Here is a 9811-nt window from a genome sequence, read left to right on the forward strand (position 1 = left end):
CACTGTTCCATAGGTATTTTGCTCTTTTTTGGATTTACTTTCCCAGTTGTCCCAAAAAGTTGGATGAAGTTTTTTCTTTTGGACAATTTGGCAAAGTGAGACAGCTGTTTTTGAGCATCAAACATGTGCTATTTATATCATCATCATCATCATCATGAATGGACAGAGGTGGATTTTTTCTCACAGTTGCCAAAGTAATTTGAATTCCTTCAGGACTGGAAGGGTAGTGACTTCCAGGGAAGAAATGGCAAACCAAAGATGGCTCTGCTAAAAATGGAGCCAAGGACAGCGACAGAATGAAGAGCTTTATAGTAGACCGGGTGTTTGTAATTCCTGTCCAGACAAGGAGAGACTTGAAATTGCCCACAAGTGCTCCAGACAGCTGCTCCTCAAGAGGAAACTGCAAGACAGCAGTCTCTGGTGGGTTTAGAGCTCTGGGAGACAAGGAAATAGCCATCTTGCTCACACTGTGGTCAGCACCTTTAAAAGGACACAGGATTCGTATACTTCCTTTTCTAATCAGTTTTGGAAATTGCTTATTAATTGTTTTTCAGCTATTAGGAACTTTTGGATTGACAAGTTATACAGCACCAGGTGAGTTTCCTTCAATCGTTAGCAAAAGAAGTTTTAAATGCAATATATATGTATGTGTGTATATATATATGTATGTATGTATGTATGTATGTATGTATGTATAAACAGCAAAAGGGTGATAAGAACCTTGATTTTGGAAAGTTACAAATGGACTAAGGGTCCAGATGGATTTAAAATAAGATTTGGGAATTAATTATAAGAATTCTTCCCTTGGCAAAGTTTGTTTGTTTGTTTGTTTGTTTATAAAATTTGTATGGCCACCCATCTCACACAAAAAAAGTGACTCTGGACAGTGTACAACACCTAATTAAAAAACCAATAAGCATTTTAAAAACATTCATTTTTAAAAACTATAAAAAAGCATGACAACAAGAGACGATGATGTTAGCTGCAGTAAGGGAGCCATTGCAAGAAAAGTGCTGTTGTTTTCAACTCTTTTAAAAAGAAATATGATAGGATGAGACTTTGAAAGTTGGACACTAGAGGGAAGCAGAAGGAACTAAAGATTACAATTAAAGGAGAACGCTTAAATTTGATTTACTAATATAGAATAAAGCAAAATATTTTAACACTGAATATATTGAAGGATATTTTTGAACAATGGACCCAGAAGTTAATTTTATAGGTGTCTGCTTCTATAGATAGACTGTGTTTAAAAGATGTTACAAAAGAGGAACCAGTTTTACCTGACAAAAGTGAGACTGATCTGAAAGTGGATTTAAAAATGGCAGGCTACAAGAATGATATGGAAAAAAAAGCTACACTGGACATACAAAGGAAAGCAGCTGATGTCTTAATAATTAAAAGGGATATACAAATAACAAACCAAGAGAGTGATCTGGATGATTTTCCTAAATTTGAAGAATTTTGTGAGAAGGGACAAAGGAAAAATGAAAAGAAATCAAGTTCTAGGACATTATTTGAAGGGACTAAAGAGTAAGATTGTCAAAGGAAGGAATGTAAAACTGGTTTATTTGATCAAAATTAAAATAGATATGTTGTTGTCTCTGGTAACCCTTAATAGACTTTTGCTGATCAGGACTGAAACGATGAGGCTTTAAAGATTTGTTTATAGATAAGAGATGGGATATGGGAAGAAGAGATCATTTGTTGTATTTTAAGAGAAGGTGATAAGTTATTAAAATTGTTTATGCTTGTTGTGATAAAGGGGGAGTAATTTCTTTATATATATTTATATTCCTTATATATTTCTTTTTTCCCCTTTACTATATCCTTATTTTTTCTTTCTTTTTTATTTTTCTTTCTATTTTTTTCTTTTTATTCTTTTCTTTTTTCAGTTTGTTTTAGCTTTTATCTTTGTAGTTGTAATTTTTAATAAAATTACTATTAAAAAAAAAAAAAAAGGACTGGAAGGATAGCACCTCAGAGATAATCTCAGATCAATCTAGTAATTTCCATCCTTCCAAGTATTGTTCCTTAGGTCTTCCTCACTTTGAAGGTGACGATTATTTCTCGGAAGTCCCTACATTTTTTTATCATAGTTCCTTCCTTGCTATCTCTTGCCTGGTTATCTTATGGCAAGGCTGTAGCCTCTTTCACATTGAGGTTAACATCTGGTGGCATCATGGACACGTTCATGCCATTTCCTTGGCAATACTCTTGAAGTGGCTTGCCACTGCCTTCTTCTGGGTTGTTCCCAGATTAGCCTACAGCCATGGAATGCCCTTGTGGTCTCCATCCAAGTACCAGCAGGCCAACCTTGCTTAGCTTTTGAACCCAGACAAGACTGGCCAACTGTTACATCTAGTGAAACTGCTCTCACAACTCTATAGAGGCTTTCAAGATACTCTGGCCTGTTTCCCTGCCTGACTGCTTTTAGTTTTTCATTATCTTCCCTAAAAAGATATATTAATCCTTTTTCTGGAGAGATGCATTCATGCATCTCCAGTGTTGGCCCTTAGTCATATTATGCAAATGCCAAGACACAGTTACAGTTTTCCTATCATATCCAGGGGGAAGAGAAGTGGCTACTGACCCTTCCCTCATTGCCCTGGTAAAAAAGAGATTCAGCACCCCGTGACTGTGGCATATCACTAGATGTGGCACTTCATCAATGACCTTCTTATCCATGACAGATAATGAAGTCATTAGCAGCATGCTGCTGCCGTTCCACTTTAGACCCGTCCCTGCTGGGCTGAGCTGAGTGCCACTAGCTACGAAAGCTCTTCCCTCCAGCTCTGCTGCTCTCCATGGGTCTCTGCTGCCCTTCACATCCTAAAAGATGGGACACAGCTGGTATATTCTAGAAATTTTTATGTTCCTAAATGCCGACATGTTCGCACAGTCCTTCTCTAAACTCCAATACTGCTCTGTGGCTAAAAAAAAGAATAAAACAAAGTAGACGTTTTGATGGAAATTAATTCTAGTTCTCTTTCTCTATCCCATCACTTCTTTCTTTTGACTTCTTCACACTTAAATGTCCCTACAATTACTACACTGTGCCTGAGCTATTGTTTCCAAAAGAGAAGGATCGTTTTATGGTGTGATTACTCAGATGTGGAGTTTATTCTATTCGTGTAAGAGATCCCAGGTTCAAGGCTAGATAGCCCCTGGATGTGAAAGACTGACTGACAGCTCAGAAGGCTTCTTCCATTCAGAGTAGATCATGCTTGACTAGAAGGACAAAGCAGTCTCACTTCTAAAGGGCTTATTCCACAGTATTCCTAACTGGGAGCCAAGAGTTCAGAGGAAGACACCTTCCAGAGGAGACGTTAGGTAGATATAGAATCTTTACTCATTATATTCACATTCAATATAAATGAAAGGAATCACAAAATTGGGGATCTGGTTTTTAAATTAGGCCTCTTTTTTTTGTTCAGTGAAGAAACATCTTTATTCATTAATCCATATGCTAATAATATCTTTCTCCAGTTTTATGGAGAAAATGATACACTTCTGTTGAAAATCTAAAACTGGCAGCATGATCAGCACAATCCAAAGAAACCACAGATGGAAGAAGCTTCCTTTAAAATGAAATACCCAGTGTTCCTTTATGTTTATTTCCAGGAAATATTATTGTGATTTTTGCAGGGTTTATTTGTGAATTTGGATTTGCCATGCACACGATTGCAGAGAAATATTATGAAGTACATACTAATTTTGCATTAAAACCTGGATGTAAGGAAACTGTGCATACATCAGATTCAGCTGAGAATGTCAGAACACAGCTGTACAAGTGTGCTGATGACATTCAAAACAACTACATCCTTCTCTATGAGCCAATCCTTATGTTTCCCTACTATGGAACAAACATGTCCTCGTGATATTGCCTTTCTGTCATCCCCAGCCCACAGACAAAGTCATCTTTAATTGTTCCTGTTTTAAAGTAGTGTTTTCCCACTTCTTCTGACACAAATTGTGTCATAGTCATGATCTGTCATGCTTCATCAATGATGTGGTTGCTGATTCAGTCAGGGGTTGGACCTGCCCAGCTCCTATTTGCCACTTTAGACTACTGTGGGCACACAGCCCTCCCCCCACCCCAGTTGCTGGGAGCTGTCATCCATGACGATTTGGGCATATGCTACAGGAGAAACCAAACACCTGGGCTCTGCTGAAGCTTCCATATGCATAATGGCTGTTTCCAAAGTCTTTATCTGGTCTTTTGTGGGCTCCTTATAAACATGGATTTAACACTGCACAGAAGGTTGATTTAATGTGAGAAGGAGACCCATGTTCAGCCAGCTGTGTGTTGCTCATTCTGCCACAATGGGGTGTATTACAGTTTTCTGCTACTTCTGCCAACAAGAGTTTTCATGTGACCAACTGTTTTTATTACTTAGGATGGCAGGGAGTACAGTTCCATTTCACCAACCCCATTCTGGCTCCATGGCTGTTCATGTACTTCTGCCAGATGCTGCTGGCCATGAGGACAGACTTAGCTTTGCTGACAGCACTAGACAAAGACGGAACTCTCACGATTCATCATTCCTTTCTGTTTCGTCCAATGCCCTTCCTCCATGACTGTGACTTATCAGCCATACTTTTTTTAGACACTTTTTAGTGCCATTTTAGTGGAGCATTACAGCCATGCTCAGAAACTGCCTGACAGGCTGCAAACATGGAACATTTGACAGAGAATTAAACACACTGTTGCAAGCACCCACCTACACTCTACAATTCCACTCCACCCCGTGTTAGGGAGAATGATTGGTGGTTGTCTCCCAACCAGCAGATGACACTTGGCAGGAGGGAAAATGAAGCTTGAAGGATCCACCGATCGCTGTCCTTAACTTGCCCCACATTAAATCAATAAAGACACCAGGTGTCACCATCATCATTTTCTGTGTAAGAACATGGCTTGGCAATCAGGATAGCAAATGTTATGTTAATATACTTTTCTGATAGCTCAAGAATTGGTGGATGCTACTTTATGTGATATTTGGCTATTCTCTCTCTCTTTCTCTCTCTCCTCCTGTAGTCATAGCTGGAAACAGCACCATGTTTGAAAGCAACCCAAGAGATGTTGCTGTAAATGAATCTGATCTGTGTGTTCCATGTAGTTTTCTTAACTACTCAGATTATACACAATAAGGAATAAATTGAGGCTTTGGGTGCATGCTGTTTTTCCAAAACATTTTCCATAGAAAATCTAGATCCTGAGTCAGTTGCTGTCAACATGTATGACAAAAGGAAGAGGATACATATGTTCTCATAACAGAGAGCAGAGCTTGAGAGTCATTGGGTTTTATCATGGAACTGATAAATAATCAGCTGAAAAGTTAAGAGTGGCATTAAAAGATTTACAAGAACCAGTCTGCTGGACAGTTGACTGGCTGAAACCAGATTGTCCCTAGATCCTGTTCTGGAATTTTTATTAGCTGAAGTTATAAAATTGAGACTTTATTTGCTTGATGATATCACTGTATTTGTATTGGATTCTTAACTATATTTATCTGCAATAGATGAAAGGAGATTATTCACACATGCATAAATAGATACAGTAGATAAGCAAAACAGAGTATAAGCATTCCAAATAAATAGTTCATCAAAGAAATTGCATATGTATCAAAACTGATCCAGTAATAAGTTTCTAAGGAGCAGAAATATCATTTCTCAGGCCAGATATGTTTCTATTAAGATTTTCAATGGTTGTAGGACAAAAATTTAATTTGAAAGTGATTTTTGGAATTGGGAAAGGATATTGTGAGCAAAACATTCTTTCTAGCATGATTGCCTATCGAATCAAAGAGATAGGAAAGGAAAATGGTATCCAGGCACCTGTAGTCTCTTGGGGTTACAACCTGCTGCCCTCCAGATGTTTTGTACCACAACTCCCATAAATCATGTCCATTGATCTCTGTCAGATGAGGCTTATGGAGCTTTCTATATAAAGCATTGGCAGGACCTTGTTTGCTACTACCCTAGTTTGGTCAGACCTCCAGTGTTCCAACGCTCTATAATATAATCCGAAAAAGAAGAGTGTGGGGCCAACCTTCTCGGGGTGGGGGGAACTACAAAGCAGATAATTCTAGATATAGATAATAGAAAGGACAAGGAACAACCAACCACAGTAATTTCCCCCATTGCTTTTTTCATGGCTGATGAAACTATTGTTAACTGTTATTATATGCCAATGTCCTAAACAAGTCAAAATTTATGGAACTTAGGACTGAAATAAAAACAGATTCTGATTTTATTTTCTGCTACTCATCCACCCAGAATATCACAATAAAATGTTAACTTGTGACATTCTTAAAATATTTGACAATTTTATTATAAGTTATCTTATCAATTTTTGGTATTATGGTTGGTTGCACAGTCAGCCAGATGTTTAGACTGGATTTGGCATTTTTATCTGCCTATCAAGTCCTTCCCAAGGAACTGGGATAGGCAGATGTTGTTGTTTGATGGCGTTAGAGGTATCGTCAGAGGATATAAGCTGTTCCAAGTAAACCTGCCTTTTGCAATTGACTGATGGTGATTTTGTCAATGCCAATGGTCTACAAGTGGTGCTCCAGATGGTTTGGGATTGCACCTAAGGCACCTATTACTATTGGTACTGTCTTTGCTTTCTTTTTCCATAGTCATTCTACTTCTATTTGCAGATCTTTAGATTTTGTGATTTTCTCCAGTTCTTTCTCTTCAATTCTGCTGTCTCCAGGTATTGCAATGTCCACTATCCAGACTTCTTTGTCTTTCTTATCAACAATTGTTAAGTCTGGGGTGTTATGTGGCAGGTGCTTGTCTGTTTGAATTCTAAAGTTTTCTTTTACTTTGCCTGTTTTGTGGTCCCACCAGTTCTTGCTTTTAGGCAAAGGGTATTTCTTGCATATATTCCAAAGCACCATTGCTGCTATTTTGTCACGCCGTTGTTTGTAGTCAGTCTGTGCGGTCTTCTTGCAGTAGCTAACTAGGTGGTCCTCTGTTTCTTCAACTTCTTTGCAGAGGCAGCATTTGCTGTCTGTTGCTGTCTTCTCAATTCTGGCTTTGTATACATTTGTTCTTAAGGCTGATCTAGTGCATCCAGAATTAACCCCTCTGTCTCTTTCTTCAACTTCCCTGTTCTTCACCATTGCCAAGTCTTGTTGTTATATGCTTTGCCTGCTCGTTTTTGTGTGTGTGTGTGTGTGTGTGTGTGCGCGCGTGCATACTGGCCATGTAATACTTTCCCTTGCCATGTCTCTTTTCTATTCTTCATTTGGTCTTTCTTATAGGCCAGTTTGGTCTCTTTGGTATTCAATAAGCCTTCATGGTGTACTAGCTTCAGTACATCTTCTTCACTGTCCTTCAGATATTCTTCTAATGCCCTTTTTTCTTCTTTGACTGTCTGATGTACTTGCAACATTCCACACCCACCTATGCTCCTTGATAAGTAGAGTCTGTCAACACTGCTGCATGGATGAAGGGCATGATTCGTTGTCATTATTTTTCTGGTCTTCCTATCCAGGGCTTTTAGGTCAGCTTGAGTCCAGTCCACTATTCCAGCTGTAGATCTAATGACTAGAATTGTTCCAGTCATTAATTAATGACTGGAATAATAGTCATTAATGGAATTATTTCATCATCATCATCATCATCATCATCATCATCATCATCATCATCATCATCGATGTCTTCTTCACAAAGACTAAGAGTGGGATATAAAAATGCAACTTTTAGGCCTGTGGAGTGCTGCAGACCAGATTTGCTTTGCCTGCTTCAGATCCGCTGACAAACTCTGCTCCTTTGAGGCATGCTTGCAACATCGCAACCCATATTAAAAAAGGGAATGGTTTGTGTTGTGATGCTGCAACCCTGTTTATAGCACTTGGAGCTCCTTGCCTCTCCTCCCCAGATGTTCCTTCTGCAAGCCATTTCAGATCATTCCCCTCTGTCCTCTTCCCCTGTGCTGGGTGAAGGGCTTCCAGGCTGACAGGCTTTGGGATCTTCCGCAGTATGTATGTATGTATGTATGTATGTATGTATGTATGTATGTATGTATTAGATTCAGATGGCCACCAATCTCAAATGCATGACTCTGGGAGGCTCCAACCACCCAAGCCTGAAGAACTTTAGTACACCTTGAGGAGGCTATAGACTGGCCACCTCTCCCAGTCCTGCAGAGTTGGTTCATCCTGGCAGCACTTGCCCAACACTACAGGAGTTGGCTTCACTTCTTTCAGATTAATCCCACAGTATGAACTCTGTAGGAAAAAACATGAGTGGGACTCCAAGGCAAGTCAGGTGAAGCAGCAAGTGTTATTTCACTTTTTTAAAGAAAAATATTTGTTTGTTTGTTTGTTTGTTTATGCAGTTTATATAGCTGCCCATCTCGAATATGTGACTCTAGTTGGCTGACAGCAATTAAAAACACAAGAACAATTTAAAAATACCTAAATAAAAAACAACAGATAGAAAACCACATTAAAACTACCAGGAAAACTCAGTTCAACATAAACATGATCCCAGTGAGTGGTGAATACCGCAATACATCCCATTCAGTATAGCCATTGAAAAGGTTCACTGGTACTGCCAGGCAGACCCCCAAGTGTGGTGGCATGGCCATGTCTTCAAGCCCTTCCGAAAGGCCAGAAGGGTCAAGGCCAATCTAAGTTCTGGGGGGATGATGTTCCAAAGGGCTAGCCCAAAGAAGGCTCTCTGCTTGGGTCCTGTCAGATGACAGTCCTTAGTAGGCAGGACCCATAACACCCCTGTTCTGCTGGATCTCATGGGAAAGGTCGATATAATCAGGAGAGGTAGTTTACTTCATGAAGCAGCTTTGAGAGGTGGTTTTTTTCAGGGCTTAGTTGAAGCAAAGCATCCCTTTGAAGCTTCGCCAGCCATTGTCTCCTTCTCAGGGCCAAGCATACTTTTCATCAGTCGTTTTCTTTGAGTGTGCATAAGGAGGGATGGATTGCGCGTGCTGCCCTTTTACTGCTCCATTGTGATGACAAGAGCTCATACACTCATGTAGATTTGAAAGTTTAATTCATCCAGGTGAAATTGAAAACAAGAAAAAAGGACTCCTAATCATATGGAGTATTCTACTTGTTTTAAGTGATGCCAGATAAAGTGCCCCCAGAGTAGCAAAATCAGGGATACAGAGAAGTGTTAGGCACATTTAAATATGCTCTACTAAGTGAATACTTTATCAAGGCAGAAACCTCCTCACAAAAGTATCTCAAAAGAAAGAAAGAAAGAAAGAAAGAAAGAAAGAAAGAAAGAAAGAAAGAAAGAAAGAAAGAAAGGAAGGAAGGAAGGAAGGAAGGAAGGAAGGAAGGAAGGAAGGAAGGAAGGAAGGAAGGAAGGAAGGAAGGAAGGAAGGAAGGAAGGAAGGAAGGAAAAGAAATGGACCAGCGATGCTTTAATAACCTTACTGAAGCATTAAAAAGTACAACGGTGTAAATTCTTTGAAAAAGGTGTTTTGGAATGCACAAAGGCACATATGAAGCTCCTTTTTGGGACATGTTAAAGCAGCTTCATTTTTTTCCAAGTTCAGCTCCCCTCTCCACTCCACACATAGATGCTTCAACAATTCAGAAAGGTTTCTCCATCTGCATTGTCACTCAGTCCCAAACGAGCAGGTCTTTGAAAGTTTGGCACAGCCCTCTTAAAATGTTGCACAACTCCACAGGCAAGCAGCAGTGAGCAGCCTTACTCCTAGGTAAGTGGTCCATGGGTCATGCATTAAAATCAAGCATCCAAGTGTTCAGGATCACCACTTGTGGTTTTCATAACAACATACAGCTGTATGTTCAATATATCCCCATATGCA

The 9811-nt window shown here is 39.4% G+C and overlaps 1 pseudogene; it reads right to left on the reverse strand.

Annotated features, from left to right (window-relative positions):
* Positions 1-6470: 6470 nt before the first annotated feature.
* On the reverse strand, positions 6471-7130 carry LOC148216539 (uncharacterized; annotated as a pseudogene).
* Between the last annotated feature and the right edge of the window lie 2681 nt (positions 7131-9811).

Source organism: Python bivittatus, unplaced genomic scaffold (assembly GCF_059951505.1).
Source record: "Python bivittatus isolate LINGU-HERP-01145 unplaced genomic scaffold, Pbiv_v1 ctg000200_np1212, whole genome shotgun sequence".
Classification (NCBI taxonomy): domain Eukaryota; kingdom Metazoa; phylum Chordata; class Lepidosauria; order Squamata; family Pythonidae; genus Python; species Python bivittatus.